A 24,443-nucleotide genomic window follows, 5' to 3' on the forward strand; every position below is an offset into this window, starting at 1 on the left:
ATACCCACTTCCTGCATTTTGAAACCATCAGGTTAACTGAGACATGTCTTGGTGTAACATCCCCAGTTCGTCTACCCCTGAGGCTCTCCTTAATTCTTCCCATTGTCACATTGTGATTTAATTAAATACTGGAATCCCTCAAATCCTTGCATGGTACCTGAGGCCCTATGGGATACTGGTCGATTTTGTTAGTGTCAAGTACTTAGCTGTGTGATTCTCCAAATATCCCTTGCTCCTATATTTTCCACGCGAGCATACTACATACCCATTAAGGCATTGTTTCATCTCATGTTGCACCCACTCCCATCGAGAGGCCTACTCTTTGCTACTTCCCATACTTTCTGGAAACCCTGTTCTGGCCAGGTCTGGATTGTTTTGTGTACCCACCCAAAGCCTGTGTCTTTTAGCAAGCTGGAACTATAAGGCCAACATAGATTTTCTAGTTTCTGATAGATTTATGTCACAATTTGTACATTGTCATGTCTATAGATATTTCTATCAGTTGTACTTTTTGGCCATTACAAGCCTATTGGATAATTTTCATAAATTGCAAAAGAATATTTTATGACTTAGCACCAAATCGACTGTGCCTAATTGTAAGTTTGTACGTTGTGTACGTTGTGCTCACTTGTATCTTTTCTTTATTTAAATAGTACTTTACTAGTATCGTCCCATTTGTAATTATGTGGAAGTTTTCAGAATTGTCAATAAATGCTTGTGGATTGAAACTTGGTTAGACTATGACTGTCCCACATACGTTAAAGGTAGTGATCTTTTTACTCATTCATTCATTATTCATTCAATTATTCATTCAATAATTCTGAGCTTCCTGACTCAGTTTACCCACCTCAAATGGTTGTGAAGATTACTAACAGTGCATGTAAGATACTTCCAGAAATGAAAAACTAAAAAGTAAAACTAACAAACAACACTTGTTATTATAAATAACAATGGAATTTAGTATGCCATTATACCTTCAGACGTACTGTAGGACATGCTGTTCTTTGCTGTTCCACTTGTGGCAGGACTCACAGGTTTTCTAACAGGTACTTATCCCTATGCCTGCTACTGTGAGGAAATGTTGTACTTGAGCTCCACTCTTATCTCTCTCAGGCTTTTTGTGGTATTGTCTAAAACGTAAATACATACTGTCAACCAACCTCCAGCATGATACCAGCCACATAATGGAAACCCAATAAATGTTTCACTATGAGTGGAGTATAAGTTGATAGAATATTTTTAAAGGTTGATGAGGCAGATTAGATTGATTGAAAATCTTTCAATATTTTAAGTTTGCATCTCTTTCATTCCAGAAATTCTACGTCTAGAAATTTATATATAGCTCTACACATGTATAAAGAGGTTCACATTGCAGCCTATCTGTAACAGAGGTCAAAAACAAAAAGCAAACAAAATATCCCCAAGCTGAAAACAAGTAAAAGTCCATGAATATTGGACTGGCCATGTAAATTATGTAATGTGACGCAGCTATTAAAGAGAATAGAAGGGATGTATGCAAAAATTGACTGGGAACATCACTATCCAAGACACATTGTAGACTGTGTATACTATACTGCTCTTCTATAAAATACAGGATATCCATTACGTAGAAATACGTACAAGATAGAACAAGTGTGAATGTAAGCATCTGGGAAATATCTGAAAGAACCACACAAGAAACTGGGAGAGTGGGACAACTTTCCATGTCCCGTACGAGTGGAATTCTGAAGGGTACACACGCGAACTAATGAACGTCTGCTACCAGCCTCCGGCTAAGGAGGGAATTGCAGCCGTCAGAGGCCTCTTCCCTAATGAAGCGTCTCCGTCCGTCGGCGTGATGACGTCATCTGGACGGGCCGTGGCGCATGCGCAGTAGAAAGAGGCGCACGAGCCGCGTGGGCTTGTGCCTGGGCGTTTGTGGCTCTGGGCCGTGTGCTGGCACCAGGGCCGCCGGGTTGGCGACTTTGGCACTCTTGGCGTTGGGTGGTTGGCATGTTGGGGGTGACACGAGCCAGTGGCATCATGCCCGTGTGCACTGGGGTCATCGTCGCGGCTTTTCCGGACGTTGGTCGGCCAGGAGGAAGGGCGGAAAGCACATCCCGGAAAGGTAATATGCCTCGGCCCCTGGGCGTTGCCGGTGGAGCTCAGAGCCCCTGGGCCTGGGCTTCGTGTCTTGTGCTGTCTGCTGTCACTGTTGCCCCCGGCCGCTGCCCCGTCCGCGCTGTGCTATAGAGGGTATTGGTCGTCTCGCGGCTGAGTTCACAGTGGTTGAAAGGGACAGTGTGAGATGTTCTGATTTGCCCCCACCGTTTTAAAAGGGAGGCTCTGGCCATTTCTCCTCGGGTAAAATGCAGAGGGACTGCTTTTTAAGATGGGACTGTGAGTGTTGTGGACACTCCTTAATTACCAAAATGGAGTCCCCTTCTATTCCTCAAGCTGTGTTGTTTTGGCAGAGAAAATGTGAGTAAGTGGAACTGCAACTAAGTTGAGTGAAAAAACGCACGGGTACTGCCGGATTTTCCATCGAAACAGTTGATTTGTGGTGTCTCTAGGAATTATAAAGGCCATACTGTTGCTTGCTAACCGGTGTCATTTGAGAGATCTACCTCTGTGCGTTCAAATGATTGATTTTGGACTTGGCTCATGTGTGCAGTAAACCCTTTAATTCCCTAAGACCTTCCTTTCCTCCATCTCATAGCCCATTAAGCCCGCTTCAGTTTATCTCCTGAGTTTCTTTTGAATCTGTCAACTCTTCCTCAACATGCTAATACTGAACTTGCCTGTCTGTTGCAATTAGGTCCTAACTCGTGTCCATATTTCTTGTTTCCTTCCAATCCATTCTTCACACAAGAAACCTTAAAAGCAAGTTGGAACATTGCTCATAGTCAGCGCTCAAAACCATTGTTTTGAGAATAGAAAACACACCGTTGGCCTTTAAGACTCTTCTTGGTCTAGAATCCTCTCTGCTTCTCTAGCCCCATCTTGTGCCACTATTGCCCCCACTTTCTTTGCTTCAGATACACTGAATTAACCTTAGTTCTCACGCATCTTACAGAAATCAGTTCAGATATTATTGTTCACTGTGATTCCTAGCATTACGAATTTTATCATCAGGTTTTGTATGAGGACTAAAACACAACTGTGAAGTGGAAGAATTGAGTTCAAACACTTTCAGTCAACATGCATGTATTAATGATACCATTGTAGTCAACACCGGGCTAGGTTGTATCAGGGATACAGAAGGTCTGGCCATCTCTGGGTTTAGATATCCCTTATTTGTGGAGACCTTTGCATTGTTTTGTTGCTTTTTATCTGTTTTCAAGATGGGGAAACAGGAACAAGGGTAGTATAGCTTATTACAAGGTGGGGTTGAATAAGTGGAGCAGCAAATTGCAAAGCAGAAAGAAGAGGGACCTACTATAGAGGGATATGCTTTCCATTTGCAGGGCACATTCATCCTATGCAGGGAAACAGCCTAACATAAAATTTGCCTAACAAAAATATATTAATAGTTGGAAGGACTATCTCCCAGTTGGACAGCGGATGCCTGGGACTCGTTTCATTGCTTTCAAAGTTCCTTTAAAAAAGGTAAGCAAAAGTTATTACCGTATTCTTCCAGAAATCTGAATTCACCATATAGAGCCCTGGCTCTCAACACCGTCATACTCCATTTTGCCTTTTTATAGAAAATACTTTTTAATACCTCCTTTACTATCCAGAAATGGAATTTATAGATAAATACAACCTACTATTGTACTTAATTAAAAAAAAATCCCAACGGAATGCCCTAACTATAAATAAAGAATAAAGTAATGATTAAGACAGCAATATGTATCTCAGTATGTAAATGTTTGGGTATGACTATACTAGAAATAAAGAAATAGTCAGTTACTTGTACCATGAATGCAATAAAGTATGGACTTCGATTGATAATGGTGTGTCAGTGTTGGTTCATGAATTCTCACCAATGAAGCACACTGGTATGGCATGTTGATAATGGGGAAGGCTGTGTGGGTGAAGGAGAGAGGGTATAAGTGGGAACTGTGTACTTTTCGCTCAGTTTTGCTGTGAATGTCAAACTGCTCTAAAACTAGTTTAAAAAGAAAGTGTGTTGCTGGCACTTGAATAACCAAACAGATCAATGGAACAGAGTACATAAATAAGCCAAATACATAAAAGAATATTTAGCAGTGAAAGCCATCCTTCATATAGGTAGATGTTCAAGAAGTATTTATTTATGTGTCTATTTACAGGCACTCTGCTTGGAGCTGGCAATCCAGTGGTAGGCAAAATTGATGTGGTCCCTGCCTTCTGGGAATTTACAGCCCAGTTAGGACACCAACATGAAATAAACACACATAGAAATAAATATATAGAAGTGAGCTTATTTTCTTCTGTCTAATCTGTCTGGAAGAAAGGATTATAATATCACTTGTAAATTCCAGAGGAGGAAACATTACTTTGAGTCTCATATGTTAGCATCACAGGGTTTGAATAAATGGATAATATAGTAAAGGATTTTAGACACATGTTCCTTCTTATTTTATTCTTTCTGACAGAGTTTTGAAAAGAATCTTGCTCTAGAAGAATGTTTTTCCCCCTTGCATCTTTTTTAAGGAAATCCAAGAACAGAATGAAGAACTCGGGCTGATAATTGACCTAACGTACACGCGCCGCTCTTCTAAGCCCGAGGTAAATGGAACCCGTAGTTGAAAACGACCTTCTTTCTGATACTGTCATAATTCATAGAAATTCAGTAGTTATCATCTTATGCTAAGGTGAATCCTGGCCTTCTTTTCATGGGTTCAGAAAGGGAAGCTAGTGGTTTCCTTAAATACACATTTGTAATTGCTGTTTCAAAATGAGATGAAAGATATAAATTGAACTATAGTATTTGGCAGTAGGCTGTAGATATGCTGAAGAAATTCTATAAGCTTCCATGTTCTATGTTTTGAAAACGAAGTAAACTTTTAGCAAGAATATTAGTAGCCTAAAAGGAAAGAAAGGTATGTCCATTATGTCTTTAGCAATTATTTGCAGCAGTTGCCGGAGCATGTTTAAGCATCAGGGTAAAAGACAATTGTTCTCAAAGTTTTATGCTTTCTTTTCCTAATACCTTCTGAGAGAGTACAGAAACCCATATATTCTCTTGGCCCATGTAGGACATACCAGTGCAAAAGAATTATCCTTCTTCTGACCTGTTCCATGGCCTTGGGAGACAGTAACACCTAAAGTTTGTTAATATTTGTATAGCCATTTAGAAAGTTCTTTCATATCCATTGACTTAGTTAATCCTTACAACAATCCTTTGCTGTTGAAGTGGAAGTAGTACTGAGATCTCCTTCTGAGTGCTTACTCTGCACTAAGCTCAGAGGATAGACAACTACAGTTACTAATTTTACAGACGATGAAACTGAGTCTCGGACAAGGAAGAACTGAAATTTCAACTCAGTTATTCCTCTTTTTTTTTTACTGTGGTAAAATATACATAAATCATATTTATTTTAACCATTTATAAATATGCTGTTCAGTGGCATTAAATACAGTCACAGTGTTGTGTAACTATCACCACTGTCTATAACCCAAACTTGTTCATCATCCTCAACAAAAACTCTGTAACCGTCCAACAGTTACAACCCCATGTTCCCTCCCACCAGCCCTTAGTAACCTCTATTCTATTTCCTGTGTCTATGAATTTGCCTCTTCTAGGTACCTCGTGTAAGTGGAATCTACAATATTGATCCTTCTATGTCTGGCTTATTTCACTAAGCCTAGTGTTTTCAAGGTTCATCCATGTTATAGCATGTAACACAGTGCCATTCCTTTTTTGCCTTAATAAATCCCACTGTGTGTATATACCGTATTTCGTTATTCATCGGTTGATTGACACTTGGGTTGTTTCCACCTTGTAGCTATTGTGGATCATGCTGCTGTGATCATTGGTGTTCAAATATTTGTTCCAATCCCTGCTTTCAGTCCTTTTAGCTGTGCCGTGTAGGTAGTAGCAGAGTTGTTGGATCGTATGGTACCTCTACGTTTAACATTTGAGAAACTGCCAAAGGGTTGTCTACAGTGTCGTCTTGTTTTTAAACAATTATCAGAAATTTTAAACATATACAAAAGTATACAAAATACTGTAAATTTTCCCTGTATACCCGTGAACTCATCCAGCTTTAATATTTACCAACTGATGGCTGTCATGTTTTATCTATACCCCCACCTGTTTCACCCCATTCCATGTTATCTTGAAGCAGCTCCGAGACAACATGTAATTATACCTATACATTAAAAAAAAAATTTATTTATTTATTTATTTATTTACTTATTTATTTATTTATCTATCTTTGGGCTGTGTTCGGTCTTGGTTTCTGTGCGAGGGCTTTCTGTAGTTGTGGCAAGCGGGGACCCCTCTTCATCACGGTGCGTGGGCCTCTCACTATCGCGGCCTATCTTGCTGTGGAGCACAGGCTCCGGATGCGCAGGCTCAGTAGTTGTGGCTCACGGACCTAGTTGCTCCGCGGCATGTGGGATCTTCCCAGACCAGGGCCCGAACCCTTGTCCCCTGCATTGGTAGGCAGATTCTCAACCACTGTGCTACCAGGGAAGGCCCACCTATACATATTTGGTATGTATATTTAAAATATAGGACTTTTATTCCTTAATATCATTTTTTAATAGTAAATACCCAGTGAGTGCTCAAATTTGCAGTTGTCTCCTAAATGTCATAAAAAAATTGTTTTTAAGAATTTTGAATTAGATCCAAATAAGGTGCACACTTTGCCGTTGATTGTTAGGTCTCTGAAGTCTTATTTAATCTATAAGTTCTCCCTCCATGTCTTTCTCACTTTTTTTTCCTCCTTGAATTTTATTTTTAAAGAAAGCAGGTAATTTGTCCCATGTAGATTTTGATGGTTACATTCCATGTGTTGCTAACCTATTCTTCAGTCCTTTTATTTCCTGTAAATTGGTAGTTGATCAGAATGAAGCTTGCATGTTTTGTTTTGGCAAGACAGTTTCATAGGTGATGATGTGTTGTTCCGTGGAGACTTATAGTTTTCTATTTCTGTGATATTAGCAGTCACTGATGATTCATACCTACATCCATTAATTCAGTTGAGGCTTCCAAAAATGGTGGGGGCTTCCCTGGTGGGACAGTGGCTGAGAGTCCTCTTGCCAATGCAAGGGACACAGGTTCGTGCCCCAGTCCGGGAAGATCCCACATGCCGCAGAGTGCCTGAGCCCATGAGCCTTGGCTGCTGGGCCTGCGTGTCCGGAGCCTGTGTTCCACAATGGGAGAGGCCACAACAGTGAGAGGCCCACGTATCTGAAAATTAAATAAATAAATAAATAAAATGGTGAATTCTGTTTTTCTTTTTTTCACTTATTAGCTGGGTATATTTCTATAAGGAGAAGATTCCCCTCATCAACTATTTGTTTGCCCAGTTGGAGAGGCATGATTCTCTTCTTTGATTTAACAGTTTTCAAAATAATGAGTTGATGGACAAATATCCTCCAGTGGTGACCAATTTTTTAAATTTATTTATTCATGTCACTGTGGACTCCGCTACAGTTACTATTCTAACTGAGGCCCTATGTTTGACCAGTTGGAGCTTTCAGTGACTCCTGAGTCCTTTTGACATGACATCAGTTATTTCTAGACTTTTTCAGTAGTCAGAGCTAGGCAATATGTATGTTTGTTGCTAATATTTCTAAAATGTGTCGTAGGTTCATACTGCTACTTTCCATTTAAATTCAGAACTAGAGAATTTTCACTTATCCTTTTCTGTCTTCTGTTGATAGTCTACTTTCTCCCACCCCAAGAATACCAGTTCTCAACACTGCCTGAAATTTGCTCTATTTCCTAATTCGAATCCAAGTTCTTCTGAATCTATTCTACTATTCTACTTAGATCACAGCCTCTGTATGGCCCCTGAAATGTAAGATAGAACATAAATGTAGGTAGAACTGTTTATATCATTCTGAGTTACATGTGCATTCATTCACATAGATTTGCTTTTCGTTTTTCATGCCTAGTAACTGTCCATTCTGCAGTTTTAATGAAAATCAAGTGATACTTACTGGTTAAAGCAGCTTTGGAGAAAATGGCTCTTATCAGAATGACTGACATACTAAGTTTAATGTCCTCTGTTGGTTTATATTCCGCCTTCTCTAATTAATTTTTTATTCTTTCCCTACAAAGGAAATAATACATATTTTCATGGTTTTGCCTTATAGGACTTAGCAGAAACTATTCCTTATTTAAACATTTGTACAATTGGGCATCCGGTGCCAGATGATGACACTATTATTAGATTTCAATGTGCTGTTAGTGGATATCTGAAAGAAAATAAAGATAATGGCGAGTTCTTTTTGTTTTGTTTTTTTTCCCTTTACCTGAACTTTGGTATGCATTTTGAGTGGGGTTGGGATTTTTAACATTTTTAATAGTTGTGACATTAGGCCTGTTGTGTTTGGTAACATGAAGGTGGAAATGTCAGATGGTGCTAATACAGTTTGGTGTTTTTCCTGTTTATGGTCACAAACAATTTAGTTTAGTTTGGAAAGTGATTTTTGTGAGAAATATGAACTGAACTAGCTTACTTATCTCTTTTTTAAACATTTGAATGGAAAAGACATAAAAAAATAAAAATGTTCTTTTGTCCTATTTATTGGTTGAGAGGTGGAAGAAAAGGTTAAGACTCTCAGGTTCTTAGCGTATATAAAAGAGAAAACATAAAGCAAAAGTTCGGAGTGGGACAGATCCCTAGAAGCCAAACAAAGCAGAGTGGACCAGAAGAGTGGCTTCCTCATCGTATGTGTTTAAGATATTTTTGCTGCTTTTATACTTTGGGTGCAGGTGAGGAAGAACGCTACGACCTCTTATTCTTATCTTGACAGACAGGAAGAACTTAAAAGGCTGGTGTTTTCTTGTTTCTGCTTTAAGATGTACTCTCTTGATACTAGGTCTTAATAGCGTCCTTGCCTTTTTCTACCATCTAACTGTCAGAAGGAACATGGTATTTGCCATGTTTTAAGACTGAGGTATCTTTTGTCTTTGGATCACCATTGACCCACAAGAGAAAGTGTTCGTTTTTTCCTTTCTAAATTTAGCCTGAGGAGTGTTCACTTTATTAAATAAACCTAACAGACAGTACATATTCCATATATATAAAAAATGATAAACACATATACATAAAACAGGGAGTAGCGAGAAGGAATAGAGATAGAGGTGGGAAGATAGTGGATAGGAGGTGAGAAAGAGAGGGAGAGACTGGAATTTCAAGATAAATTTTCATTCTATAAGCTGGTTGCTTAATGCAGGTCCTAGCTCTTAAATATCTTAAGCCCTATTCACAGATCTTCCCTGTACTTTAGCTTTTAAACTTGAGAGACTTGGCCTTGCCTGTGATATCCAGGGTGTCTAGAAAGGAGGCAAATTTTCTGATTTGTGTAAACCGTAGTCACAGAAATGTGGCCTCTTAAGATGTTAGGGTGCAGCTGCCGGCCTCCTCACTTCCTCCAGGCTCCTTTGTGTGTGTTCTGTGTGATCCGCGTGGGCTAGAAGATCCTTACAAGTGCATGAGAGCACGTTTGTCAACCTTGATTGTTCACATGTTATACCAAGTGTAGTCCATTGCATATGCTGACTCCTCTGTGGGTCTTCTGCATGCAGTGGGCTAACTTCACCATGCTCTCTGCCACTGCAGTCTCAGGACCTTAGTTATGATCCATTGGTGGCTTCCTCTGCTATAAGCCCCTCCCACAGATGGCAGGCTCACTGATAATGAGGAGGAGACGATACTATCCACTCCCTAGAATTCGAAGAGACTCCGAAAATAAATTGTTTTAGTAAACACTGAGAGCCTTATAGGTTTGTTGTTCGGGCACGGGGATACAGAGGTGACTAGAAGTCTTTGTTCAGTAGCAACTTAGAGTTATGTAGGAAGATAACCATGTAGTGACTCTAAGTGGGTTAATTATCATAAAAGAATCAAGTGCAGCAGGAATATAGAGGAGAAACTGAGGAAGGCCTGACTGAGGAGACAGCATTTGAGCTGAGCTTCGTGGAAGAGGATTTTGCTGGAATGAGGAAAGGACAGCTGAGCTATTGCGAACAGGTAGCAAAGGCACAGGGCTTGAACTTGTGCTCTGGAGGGGCAGCCTCTTGTGTGACTAGAGGGTAGTGTGAAAGGGCAAGGAATTCATACATTCCTTTACACCAAATATTTATAAAACACCTTCTAAGTTGAAGGCACTGTTCGAGGCAGTAGGAACAGAACCAAGTTCTTGCCCTTCTGTACTTTACATTCTAGTGCGGGAGAGAGATGAGTAAATAAGTAAATATGTGGAATGTCAAGTGGTGGTAAATGCTTTGGAGAATAGAAAAACAAGAAGAAGAGGTGAGGGAATGTGGTAGGTGATCAGGGAAGTCCCCTCTATTACGATGTCGATTGAGCAGAGCCTTGAAGTGAGAAAAGAGCCATTGGATATCAGGGAGAGTGGAGATGGTTTGGGAGGGTATGTTCTGAAGCAGAAGGAATAGTAGGTGCAAAGTCCCTGAGGCACGACGGTGCTTGGCATGTTTGAGGAATAGTACGGAGGCCAGTGTGGCTGGATAGGGGAAAGTGAGTGAGGGCAGAGCAGTGGAGAGTGGGATCAGGGAGGCTGGCAGGGGAAAGGAGGGAGGTGGATGATGTAGGTCCTTGTAATTTAGTTTGAACTTATCATTCAGTTGGAGAGACAGACTGGTATTTGTTTATAAAGAGTTCTCAATGTTGTGCTAAAAACTTGGGCTTTATTCTGTGCTAAGTTAAGATATTTAAGGAACAGAGCAATCCAGCCAAGTTTCTATTTTAGAAAGGTAACATCTTCCATGTGGAAGATCAGTTGAAATAGAAGTGATTGTTAGAATTGTAGGGCGGTAGTAATCCAGGCAGGAGATGACGAATGCCATGCACCACGTAGTCACAGACATACCTTTTGCAGAGATCAGCTACTTGTTGTTGTTTTTTATTTACTTCCTCATATAATTTTATTAAGTGCTGGTCCACGAAATACTGTGGCATAGTTGGAAAAATGTGAGACTCGATTCTAGTCTCTTTTCTGTTTGCCTGCTGTGCAGCTTAGGCTTACGTCTGAAGCCTTACTTTTTCATTGTGAAATAAGCACGGTGCTACTCACCTGAGACCTGCTCAGGCACGTAGACCCATGGCAAGTGAGGAGCAGTGAATGAGAGAAGGAATGGAGGTGCTTTGGGACCCCAAGAGCCCTTCAGAAACTGTTTGTTCTTTTTAATATTGAGCATGAAATGTGAAGGCATTCCATTTCTTTCACTCAAAAACAAATTCTATTCTTCTGATAGCCTGTTTTTTTTCCACTCCATTTTACTATAGTCAAATCAGTTCCTGATGGACATTCTCCATTCCATACAATTGCATCTGATTGGAGGCTATGCAAAAATTCCAAAACACAATGAATTTTGACTTTATAGTACTTAATTCATTATAGTATGTTTTTGCAAAAACACTCTTTTCTTCAGAGTTTTTCCTTTTCAGGATAGTGGTCGTGTTGTGGTAACTAATAAAGGCTACTCTTCAGAAAATTGTATAACTTGTTTTTAGTGTTTCTACTTTGCTTACTTAATTCCATATTCCCTTTTTATATACAGACTTATTGGTGTCCACTGTACCCCTGATTTAAACAGGACTGGCTACGTCATCTGCAGGTGAGTGGCCAACCCCAAGAGGCAGACCATGTTTAAATTGTTCTGTTTACAGTAGTAATGTAAGTTAATGTAAGCTGAATGCAAAAAATGCAGTCAGAGAAATGTATGAAGTGGAAGGCAATTTTGCCCCCTACTCAGAGGTTATGACCAGTAATAATTTAGCACATATTTTTGAGACATAAAAAATCCAGATATAAGCATATACAATGGTCCCTTGGTATCTGCAGAGGATTGTTTTTAGTACTCCCCATGGATACCAAAATCCTCGGATGCCCAAGTCCCGTAATGTAAAATGGTGTAGTATTGTCGGCCTTCCATATCTGTAGGATATGAAACCGTTGGATATACAGAACTGACTGTACATGTGATTTAATGGTATAGTATTTAGACATTCTGGTTTATAATTTAATATATGGTGGACATCTTCCTATGAAAATATTTGGAGACCTCAATCTTATTTATTTATTTATTTATTTATTTATTTATTTATTATTTTTTTCCTCCAAATTTGCTTTAGGTAGTTGGATATAAATTAATGAACAAAAACTTAAGCAAGATATATGTAAGAATTTAATAGAACCTGATACTCTGATTCTTTCAGTTTTTCTCAAACTCATCATGGGGCTTGTAAGAAAATTAACCAACATGGACACTACTACAGTTGAATGTCCAATCCTTAAGTGCTCATGACATACCAAATTCTTCAATAATGCACTTATGAAGAACCCTTCAAGAGACTTGTGTTTTGTATGTAGAAAAGTGTTGATTTCTTTGAGGAGTGAAGCATTCAGCTTTAGTGGATAAATCCTTGTTAGGCTGAGGCAATCATTATCATACCCCTCTTTGCCATAAATTGTCTTATGAATGGTCATATCAGTCTGTTTTGGCAAATGAGTAATAAGGGGAAGGCTGTTATTGTGCTTATGAGAATGATATTTTTCTCTGAAAAAAGATAAATATGCATTAGGAAAATGACCATTTGGACTCTTTTTCTGCTTCCTCCTTGTTTTGTTAGAATATGATCCTTGGTTTTACAGCAGCCATCTTGTGACCCTGAGATGATCGTATGCCAATAAGGACAAATGGTAGATTAGAAAGAACCAGCAAAGACAGAAAAGAGCACCATCAATAGTAACAACAATCACAGCAAAAGAATAATGGGACCTTAACTTGTGGAGTTCCTATAAAGTAAAAAATAAATGCTCTATGTTTACTCTTAAAAACAAGAACTATGCAAGCAAGCTTAAAACTACTTTTTTGTGTGCCAGTGTTATAAAATGTAGCTATTAAGTAAAACCTTGACCGAGATGCCAGCAACTTCAGGAAAGAATTTGGATGGGGGAAGCAGAATGTTATCTCACTTAGGAAAAACAACCACTGTCTTTATGCTAATCCTTGACACAGAATTAAAACCTATATAGGTGCTGTAACACTTTACATAAATCCTATATACTGGAGCAATAACAAGATCTAAATACAATTATATTTTTAAACCTTGGGTGAAGGCTTTCCATAAAAATAGCATCCTAATTTTCCCCCTAAATTTCTAAACTATCACGTACTTTTCCCCAACATCTGCAGCCGTTAAGGAATTTTTAGGAAACTTTCATGCATGATCTTAATTCCTAACCCCCGGCTCTTTGGGCTCAAAGACAAAAGATCAAAACCACCAAAAATGATGGTTCTCTTGAAGTCAGGTGAGAGACACTGACTCAGTTAGACTCGTAGGACAAAAGCAGTGCTGCATCAACTGTCTCCATGCAGGAGGGGCACGTAAGGGATCTCATCAGCCAGTCATCTGTACAGCCCAGGTGATCTGCATACACAGCAGAAATCAAACTGGGTTCTCGTAAGCAAAGTCCATCATACAGATCACACACTCCCGCATCTTGTTTTTAATATTGGTTTTATTTTATTGATTGATTTTTTCTTGTTTGTTTGTGCCGGGTCTTAGTTGCAGCCACTGGGCTCCTTAGTTGTGGCATGCAAACTCATAGTTGCGTCATGCGTGTGGGATCTAGTTCCATGAACAGGGAATGAAGCCAGGCCCCCTGCATTGGGAGTGTGGAGTCTTTAGCCAGTGCACTACCAGGGAAGTCCCCCGGATCCTTTCTTCTGATCCATTTCTTCCAGGGTCATAAACACCTTTAGGCTGATGCAGTGTGAGGCCTATTCTTTGAGCTATCCTATTTGGTTCCTCTCAGCTGAGTTGCTAGGCGAGCCTGGCTAGGTGTTGAATGATAGACCAAAACTGGAACTTGATCCAGATATGGCAGCAGCAGCTCCTGACCCAGCTCTGTCCCCTTGGCAAAGCTAGCCCAGTTGGACTGAGACTTGTTAGGCAGGGAGATGTCATCCGAAGTGGGGGACTTAAGGCACTTCCTCATCTTCCAGGGCTTGAGTGTGTGTTCCGTGTGCTGTTTTGACAGTCTTCCAACCTCATTCTTTTTTTTTAAATTAACTAATTAATTAATTATTTAAAATTTATATTTGCATTTTAAACATTTATTTATTTTTTATGCAGCAGGTTCTTACCAGTTATCTATTTTTTACATATTAGTGTATATATGTCAATCCCAATCTTCCAATTCATCTCACCACCACCGAACCCCGCCCTGCCCCACTTTCCCCCTTTGGTGGCCATACGTTAGTTCTCTACATCTGTGTCTGTATTTCTGCCTTGCAAACCGGTTCTTCTGTACCATTTTTCTAGATTCCACATATATGCATTAATATACAATATTTGTTTTTCTCTTTCTGACTTACTTCACTCTGTATGACAGTCTCTAGGTCCGTCCACGTCTCTACAAATGACCCAATTTCGTTCTTTTTTATCTCTGAGTAATATTCCATTGTATATACGTACCACTTCTTCTTTATCCTATTATCTGTCGATGGGCATTTAGGTTGCTTCCATGGCCTACCTATTGTGAATAGTGCTGCCTTGAACACTGGGGTACATATGTCTTTTTGAATTATGGTTTTCTCTGGGTATATGCCCAGTAGCCGGATTGCTGGATCATGTGGTAATTCTATTTTTAGTTTTAAAGGAACCTCCATACTGTTCTCCGTAGTGGCTGTATCAGTTTACAATCCTACCAGCAGTGCAAGAGGGTTCCCTTTCCTCACACCCTCTCCAGCATTTGTTCTTTGTAGATTTTCTGATGATGCCCATTCTAACCGGTGTGAGGTGATACCTCATTGTAGTTTTGATTTGCATTTCCTTAATAATTAGTGCTGTTGAGCAACTTTTCATGTGCCTCTTGGCCATCTTGGAGGCCGTCTCTATGTCTTCTTTGGAGAAATGTCTATTTAGGTCTTCTGCCCATTTTTTGATTGGGTTGTTTGATTTTTTAATAGTGAGCTGCATGTCCTATTTATATATTTTGGAGATTAATCCTTTGTTGATTCGCTTGCAAATATCTTCTCCCATTCTGAGGGTTGTCTTTTCATCTTCTTTACACTTTCCTTTGTTGTGTAAAAGCTTTTAAGTTTCATTAGGTCCCATTTGTTTACTTATTTATTTTTAATGCTGCATTGTTCCTTTGCTCACTGATGAACATATAAAAGTCAGAAGTTTTTGATATTATAAAACATGAAAGTAATGAACATTCCTGTGTGAGCACTATTTAATATATATGCTTTGTCTCAGTTTACTTCATTCAGAATGGAACTTCTGCATCATAGAGTTTATGTCCTTATGCTTTTGGTGGATGTTGCTACACTGTACCCGTTTATGGTTGTTCATGCAGGAAATACTTATTGAGCATGTGTTATGTTTAAGCACTGTGCTGGGTGCTAGCAAAAAGACTTGTGAAATTTTGTGAGTGAAGAGACTTGACCTGCGCTTTGTGAATTCTAACAGTCCAGAGAGGGAATAGATATTCAAGAATCATACTCTGCATGTAAAATTACAACTCTGACAAGTGCCAAGGAGAAGAACATGGTACCATGAGATCATATTTTAGGGAGGACTTGATCTCATCATGGAGATTAGAGAAGGTTTATTTACAGATGTTTCAGCTGATATCTGAAGGATGAGTAGGAATTAACCAGATAGGGACGTTGTGGAGAGATTTCTGAGCATAAGGAATAGCAAAAGACCCTATAAGAGGAAAGCATATGCTGTGTTGGAGGAACTGGCCTGGAAGGTGGGGCTGTTGGGGGAGCATGTGATTATAATGGAGCTACAAGTGTGGGGTAGGAGCTCGATCGTTCAGGCTTATGTTTAAGGTTTCAGACTTTAAGAGTAATAGAAAACAACTGAACTTTTTTTGTTGAAGGTGAGTGTGTGGAACATACCCAACTGCCCTTTCAACCTATCATTTTGCTACCGAGAGGAGAATGCACTGCAGGGAGAAAGAGTGGAAGAGAGGAAACAAGTTAGGAGACTGTTGTAGAAATTGGGGATAATGGTGGCGTGGACCAGGGTGTGGTGGTCATTTTGGTGGAAAGCTGTGCACAGATTCTAGAGGTATGTAGGCAGCTTCATTGTTAGCACTGGTGGTGGGTTGAGGATGAGGCCGAGGGAGAAATAGCCATCAGTGATGGTGATTCCTAAGTTTCTGGCTCCAATGGTTGGTTAGATAGGGTTTTGTAGATATCATGTTCATATTTATCCTGATTTTCCTTTTGTTATTTGTTGGTTCTTGATGAGTACTCTGTCATATTAAGTCTCCTGTTTTTAGCATACAGAGCATTTTCACCCAAACTGACTGTTGCATGTTATCAGAGAACTTTTTAACATCTGCCAGTTTGGTCCTGTATTTTATTCTCTTTCATTTATTAATTAAATTGTTGTCTTATTGTAAATAATTATATTAATAGCCCTTCTAAAGTTGCGTTATCCTTGCGTCCTTGGAGTAACGCCTTTTTGTAGTCATGGTGTATATCATTCTTTAATAATTATTGATTAGATGTGCTGATATTTTCTTAGGATTTTTATATATATATTTGTAAAGCAAAATAGGACCTTTTTTGCAAAAACTTGATTTTCTTTTCTTTTTATTTACAAATGACTCGAATTTTGTTGTTTTGTAGATATTTGATTGATAGAGAAGGCATGAGGCCAGATGCTGCAATTGGATGTAAGTATAAGGCATTTCACTGCTTTTCCGTTTTTATAAAATTTGAAGTTAGAAGTGTATGGGAATTTCTCAAATTTTGGGAAAAAAGAAAAGTTTGTAATTCATTTCTTCTGACATAAGATAACCTTTTAGTAAAAGTTTATAAAGGGATGTATCTGGAAATAGATATAACAGCCTTAATAATTAGTCAGTGGATTTCAGCATTTTTTTCTTTTTTAAATTTATTTAATTAATTAATTTATTTTTGATATTATATCCAGTGCACAACCAAGGAAGCCCCTTTTTCTTTCTTCCTTCCTTCCTTCTTTCCTTTTTTCCTTTCTTTAAAGCTCCAAGTCATTTAAAATACATGACTTCTTAGTAAAAAAAATCTGCAGTTCATATAACCAAGGGGTTTATAACTTCTCCTCTAAAAGTTATATTCTTAGGGCTTCACTGGTGCTCCAGTGGTTAAGACTCTGCCATTCCAATGCAGCAGGTGTGGGTTCAATCCCTAGTTGGGGAGCTGCAATCCCACATGCTGCACAGCCAAAGAAAATTTTTTAAAATGTTATATTCCTGTATTACTGAATTTAGTTGTTTAGATTTTTTTTTCTTTTGCTGTACGTGGGCCTGTCACTGTTGTGGCCTCTCCCGTTGTGGAGCACAGTCTCCGGACACACAGGCTCAGCAGCCATGGCTCACGGGTCCAGCCACGCCGCGGCATGTGGGATCCTCCCAGACCGGGGCCCGAACCCGTGTTCCCTGCATCGGCAGGCAGACTCTCAAGCACTGCGCCACCAGGGAAGCCCTAGATTTTCTTTAAATGTTTAGAAGATTTCCATTTATTTACCAGGAACAAACAAAACCTAATGTAAAAATAGTTTTCCAGAAACTATTTCCATCATTGTCTTCTTCCCTTTCTCCTGCAGACTGGTGTTTTCTCTTTACAAGGTCTCTGTCGTTCCATAAGAAAGCTGCTCTTCTTCCGGTTTCATAAGAGATGGTGAACAGTGGTAAAATATCCAGGTTACCTAAATTTCTAGAGTACACTTCAGGGAGCGAATGATGCAGTGGGGTGTTGGGGCAGAGTGAGAGATACAGACTCTGGTGAGACTGAGAGTCATTCACAAACATTACTGGGCTGTGGTGAAGGGAGAACAAAAATAAATGAGGTTCCTGCTGGTGGACGGGAAGCCAAAACGAAGAAGAATGGTGCGTAGCTGGGCAGTGTAATTGGGACCATAAGTGCTGTGTCTTCTGATAGTAATTATGAACAGAAACCAACTAATAATCACTAATAACATGTAGGTGACCAACCCTTGAGAGCTGAGGCAGAGAGAAGGAAAGATGGCATTATACCTCGTGTCTGGTTCATTGAGTTTCCCAGGCTGGGTTGTGACCAATCTTGGGTGAAATCATAACTAAATCATTTTTGCTAAGGAGATCAGCTTTCATGGGGTCCTTTCTCTGCACTCTGTCCAATGATAAAGCCCACTGGTTTATGCCTCCTGGAAAACAGTTATTTCACAAGAGTATAAGTGAAGCATTGATGAAACAGCCATGAAGACCATGTTTCCTCTTGGCCTCTCACATCCTTTTCAAAGCGCTTTAAAACCTTTTTCATTCAAAAATCAATAAAAGAAAAGGATTGGGATCAAGTCCCGTACAGAGGTAGTGTAAGAAAAAAAAAAGAGAATAAGGAGCAGAATAGCATCTCTTCAGACAATAAAATCAAGTTGGAAAAAACAGGTCCGAAAAACAGATCAAAACTGTAAGCTATTATTTCATAGTTGGCTAAAAGATGTTAAAAAATCAATGGAAAAGATGAAAGAACGTGTGTCGAGGAGGGAATGGGAAGTTACTTTTTAATGGCTATAGAGTCTCTGTTTGCAATGGTGAAAAAAGTTCTGGAGATGGTAAATGCTGATAAATGCCACCTATGGGTGTTTGGTTTTACTTGATCTTCTTCCATGAAAGGGTTTGGAGAGATTCAGAAACTATGCTCCTGCCTCCATCTTTCTGAAGTCCTGCTCAATATTTTGACATAATTATTATTATTATTTTTTTTTTTTGCGCTACACGGGCCTCTCACTGTTGTGGCCTCTCCCGTTGCAGAGCACAGGCTCCGGACGCGCAGGCTCAGTGGCCATGGCTTACGGGCCTAGCTGCTGTACGGCATGTGGGATCCTCCTGGACCGGGAAACGCACCTGTTTCCCTTGCCTCGGCAGGTGGACTCTCAACCACTGCAGCAGCAGGGAAGCTCTTGACATAGTTATTTTGAATTTGGATAGTGCTGATGGCTGCACAGCATTGTGAATGTCTTTAATGTTACTGAACTGTATACTTAAAAATGGTTGAAATACTAAATTTTGTTTTCTGTATATTTTAGAATAATAAAAAAAAACATGAACGAACAGCATAAACCAGAATGAGGTAAGATGCTAGAACTCAGGACAGAATTCAAAATAAAAGAAAAAAAGTTAGAAAAGCCGACTAAATTTAAAATAATACAAGAGTGGGGACATCCCTGGTTGTCCAGTGGTTAAGAATCTGCCTTCCAATGCAGGAGATGCAGGTTCGATCCATGGTTGAGGAACTGAGATCCCACATGCCGCAGGGCAACTAAGCCCGACACCACAACTACTTAGCCCACGTGCTGTGGAACCCAAATGCCAAAATTAGATTGCCCACGAGTCACAGGGAAGAGCCCACGCACTGCAACGAAGAGCCCACGTGCTGCAACTAATACCCGACACTGCCAAAAAGAAATAAATAAAATAAAATAATACAGGTGAATGAACATAATGGATAGTGCCTTAAGAGAAACAAACAAGACAAGGAAAAATGTTTTTTAAATCAAATAGAACATAAAAAGAATTTTAGAGAAATGGAAGGCATAAAGGATAGGCAAAAAGGAGTCAGGACAGCTCTGAAAAGAGTAATATAAGTACGTATAAGAATCTATTATACCATGAAAGTGACATATCAAATCCGTGGGACAGATGAGTCAATAAATTGTGATACATCCATGTTGAGGTATAAATAGTTCTCTGGAAGGATCCACAACATGGCAAAAGCAGATGCCTCTGAGGAGGGAAATGTGTGGCTGAGGAACATGGGGAAAAGGGTGACTTTTCATTGAATACCCCTGTGTACCTTTTCTAATGTTCTGTCGTGTGAATTTCATACCTCTGAAGGTCGTCTGAGTTCAAACCCCAGTTCCCCCAGTTACTAGCTCTTAATCTTGGGCAAACTCTTCACACTCTCCAGGCCTCTTTATCTGTGAAATAAGGTCAGTAACTTAACCTGGTGCTGCCTGGCACAGAATCAACTGTCAATAAATGGGGATTATTAGTGTAAAAAACCGAAATGCCGATCAATGGAATAATGGAAATTTTAAATGTGGTGTGTATGTGAAATATTATACAGTCGTAAAAATGAATGAGGTACTGACACATGCTACGACATGGACGAACCTATAAACATTATGTTAAGTGACAGAAGCCCCACACAGTGGGCACATTTGTATTATTTCATGAAATGTCCAGAAAAGGCCAAACCATAGTGACAGAAGGGAAATGAATGGTTGCAGGGACTGAAGGAGGTGGCGATGAAGAGGGCCAGCTGATGGTTACAGGGGCTTCTTTTTGGAGTGACGAATACGTGATGGGTTAGATGACGGTGATGGTTGCATTGGCTTGAGAATGTACAAAATGACACTGAATTTGCAGTCTCCGAAGGTGAATTTTATGGCATGTGAATGACATCTCAAAAAATAATTTTGAAAATGAAAATTGCCAGTTTTCCCACTTTCACTATCCACTATCCACTGCCTCCATCTCTCCCTTCTCCCCACGTCATTCCTTTTGACGCCCACCCCTGAGACTATCTGCCAACCTCACTCCCCCGAGCAGCCCCACGAGGCCTCCCAGGGAGCCCCTGAACCACTGGGCGCCTGCGTCCTGTGGCTGTTGGAGCCGTTGCCCAGTGCCCGTGTCCCACAGCTCTCACCCATGACAGTGGGCACGTCTGTATGACTCTTCTCGAGCGTTTCACTTGATGGTGATGTTTACAGAAGGTGGCACACCCCCTGGTCGATGGAGGAAGCCCCTCAAGTTAATACTTAGGCCTGTCCAGAAGTTTGATCTCGTCCACCAGTAACCTCAACATGCTGTGCTCTGAAAGCCAGGTTGGACGCCTGCAGGCACTTGCAAATACTGAGGACTTCAGAGGCATTTGGGCCTCAAATTGAGGCCTTGTACCTCCACATGCGATGTGACCTCAGCCCTTTGCTGCACCTCTCCTAAGTGAAGTGGCACAGGAATACTGGCCTTGCCTGTCGTTGCCAGGCTTAACTGAATAGTGCATTAGCTGCCCTGGTGCTTAGGTGTTGAGTATATTGTGATTTGCATTCCAGGCCCTATTCGTTTCCCTCCTGATGCAGCACTTCCCTTGGCCCTGCCCCTATCGTCAGCTGCCCCTAGGATAACTCTGAGCCCTAGCCACTTCTCTGGGAGATTTCCCTATACCCCCACTATAATCACACCTGCATAAGGCAACTCAAACCTTTCAGACATGTGTCCTGAACCTCTTGTTTTCTTAAATACCTCCGTGGTGGTTGTGAGACTTAAGGCCAACCTCCCCAAGAGACTTTTTCTATTTCTTCTAGTAAACCTAGACTCACCTTCCATCATCTTCAGCTCTACTCACATTTTGTTCTTTCAACCCTGACCTCTGACCCTGCTTTTCACTTCTGCCCTTTCACCCTCACTCCTGCTTCCTTTCTTAAATCCATGAATCTCTTTTGACCTTCCTGGCCCTGGGCCACGTTCCTTCCTCTTTCCTCAGTTTTTACCCCTTTCTTCCCCTTTCCTTCATTCTCCCATCCGACTTTCAGTCCTTCCTTTCTCATGCAGACTTTGATTCCAACCCCATCAAAAACAAAACAAAACCAAAAAAATTAAAGCACGCCAGAGTTATCAGCATCTCAAAATTCAAAAGGTTTATTACTCATCTATTAATTCTATTACATTTACTTATTCAGTTTTATTGTTTGAAAATATATCAAAATAAATAGAGGAATTTATACCTATCTTATTTATATAAGGAAGAACAGCTGGTACCCCAGGCGGCACCAACATTCCTAGCAGCTCTTACTATAAATATCCGTAGTAGTAAGCAATTTCCATTTCTTTTTGCCTCTCAGTGAAAAACTGCAGTTTCCCCAAAGAGGTGTATTTGGCAGCATTCACACGTTCTTGTTGAGCCCGCCTCTTCATGGCCTCCCGCTCTGGTCTGTGCTCTTGTTCGATGGGCTTTGACATGACTGGCTCAGAAACGTTGGGTTCCCTCCATGGTCTTCGTTGCTTGCTGAAGTCTTGGAGTAGAAATGGGGTTTGGAGGTTGGGTGGGGAGTGGCGCTTAGTCACAGCAGGGGGAACCGGCTCCCGCTGGAGAGAAGCGCCAGATGAAGTTTTGTAGGATGCAGGCCTAGGAGCAACAGACTGAGGGACACTAGGCTGGGTATGGTCGGTCCAACCCGGATGGGTTGGGTTGGTCACAGTTGGCTGAGCTGGTTTGGCAGGACCTGGCAAAGAGGCAGGAGCTGGCTGGGATGAAGTGGCTGCAGCAGGTTGAGCTGAGTTAGTAGAGGCAGTCTGGGCACGGTCTGCCACAGTAGGCAGATGTGAGACCAGAGACTGTGGCCTCCGAGGAGCAGGTCGAGCTTGAGGCTTGTCCCAGGCAGAAAAAGGCAGAGGTATCAACTTGACCTTCCCACGAGGAGGCAAGTGATCCTGGGATGGAGATGGAAACTCTGTTTCAGCACTGCTGTCTGGTTTCTGGGTTTTGACTTGAGGTTTCTCAGGGCTCTTACCCTCACGTGGGGTACGCTGCCATGGCTGGCTAGGTGGGGGTGACTGGGGGTCTTTAGGGTTGCTTGAATTTCCCAAGACCCGACAGGAAGAGAGCCCAGTTTTCTTGTCATTCTTCTCCCCCAGTGCATGAAAAACCTTCCCAGACTCCAGCATGCACATGCCTAGGGAGGTTCGAGGCTTTTTAAAGCTCTCTTGGATAAGCTCAGTTTGGTGTTCCTTCCGCTTCATCTGGGGAATTGTTGGCTCCTCTTCTGCCTTGACTTTGTTCCCTGACTGCTTATTCTCTTCAGCCTTCTTTCTTCCCCTGGCCCTTGTGATCTTTTCCTGCCCATGGCGCTTAGTATTGCTGATCTTTCTGGATGCAGTTTTCTGAGGTTTGCCTTTAGAATGCTTGGCCGTGTTCACAGGAGCCCTGTCACTGACTGCAGCATTGCATGGAACCACTTCTCTCCCTAACAGGCACTCTGGATTCTTTGGCTGGATTTTGGCCTTGGGAGCACCACTGATAGGCTCAGAGGCTTTATGTTTGTTCTTCCTGGGTTGATCAGAGGGAACCTTTAGGACACTTGGCTTTTCCTGTACCTGATTCATCTTAAGATGAATGGCTCTGGTGTCTTTGGCTTTCATCACGTCGGGACGTTTGGATTGATCAAGACCTTTCAAAGAATTAAAGATATATTAGTAAAAATGCATAACAAGCAACAAAATTCAATCAATATGAATGTATAGGTAGGCAAATTATATATAGACAAGTATTTCAATTGAAACTGGTACAAAGCAGACAGCCAAATAATAAGTGTAAAAGAATTTCATTATTGTGCTCATTCATATTTTTACCCAGCAAGTCACAGGTATTAAGCCTGGTAGAAATATATATTTCAAAGAATAGAAATATGTCATAAGCAGAAAGGAAGCTTAAAAAGTATCAAGAAGGTTTTTGTATTTATCCTAGAACTTAGATTATAATCATCTTCAACATCCAAGAAGATGACATCCCAAAACCTAGAAAAACCATCATCACTTGAATCCAATTAAAAAAGATTTTCAAATGTAAGAAAATCCAAAGGACTCCACAATATTGTTTTAGATAAATGCAGATTTTTTTTCCCACGCCGCGTGGCCCTGGCAGTGAAATCGTTCAGTCCTAACCACTGGACCGGCAGGGAATTCCCTCAGTGTGGAACTAGAGATGTGGGGCTTGACTTTTTCTTTTCCTTCTTAGGTAGCTAAGATCTAAAAACGAACGGTGGCTGTTGATCAATGTGCTCTCTGTGTTAGGAGGGAAAGAACTGTAAAGACGAAAAGCAACCTTGCCGTAGAACCTACATATCACACAAAGGAAATAGTCCTTCTGATTCAACTTAGAAGATATCATTTAAAATTTGTAATTGGTAATATGTCTACATAGTTTAAAAATTAGGAAGAATAAAACATTGAAAAGCAGACCCCTACATAACCACTTTGGTTTCTTGCATATAGGAAGCATCATTACTAAAACATATTTCTAAAATGTTGATATTCAAAAGTATCAAGTGCCAACTGTATTCAGAGAGGCAATAAAAGAAAAAAAACAGTGAGTATGGCTTTTCTGATAATCTGCCTTTCCTGGTGCTACCCTGTTCTGGGCTTACTTTCCTCCTTAGTGTGTTAAAATAAGGATTTGCTACAATCCACTTTGTTTTGCGCTGCTCTGAGCAGAATTTACTCTATGCTGTTTCTGCTTTAATTTAAAATCTTTGGTTCCCATCAACATTCCATTGCAAACTACGTTT

At 40.5% G+C, this 24,443-nt stretch overlaps 1 pseudogene across 1 annotated transcript; it reads left to right on the forward strand.

Moving 5' to 3' along the window:
• Positions 1 to 1,865: 1,865 nt before the first annotated feature.
• LOC309795880 (RNA/RNP complex-1-interacting phosphatase-like) lies at positions 1,866 to 17,791 on the forward strand (annotated as a pseudogene). Its single transcript has 7 exons — positions 1,866 to 2,107; positions 3,513 to 3,588; positions 4,560 to 4,692; positions 8,236 to 8,363; positions 11,669 to 11,725; positions 16,766 to 16,812; positions 17,724 to 17,791. The product of its transcript is annotated as an RNA/RNP complex-1-interacting phosphatase-like (transcript).
• Positions 17,792 to 24,443: the final 6,652 nt, after the last annotated feature.

The sequence above is a fragment of the Mesoplodon mirus genome (genome assembly GCF_964341445.2).
Source record: "Mesoplodon mirus genome assembly, chromosome: 20".
Taxonomy (NCBI): Eukaryota; Metazoa; Chordata; class Mammalia; order Artiodactyla; family Ziphiidae; genus Mesoplodon; species Mesoplodon mirus.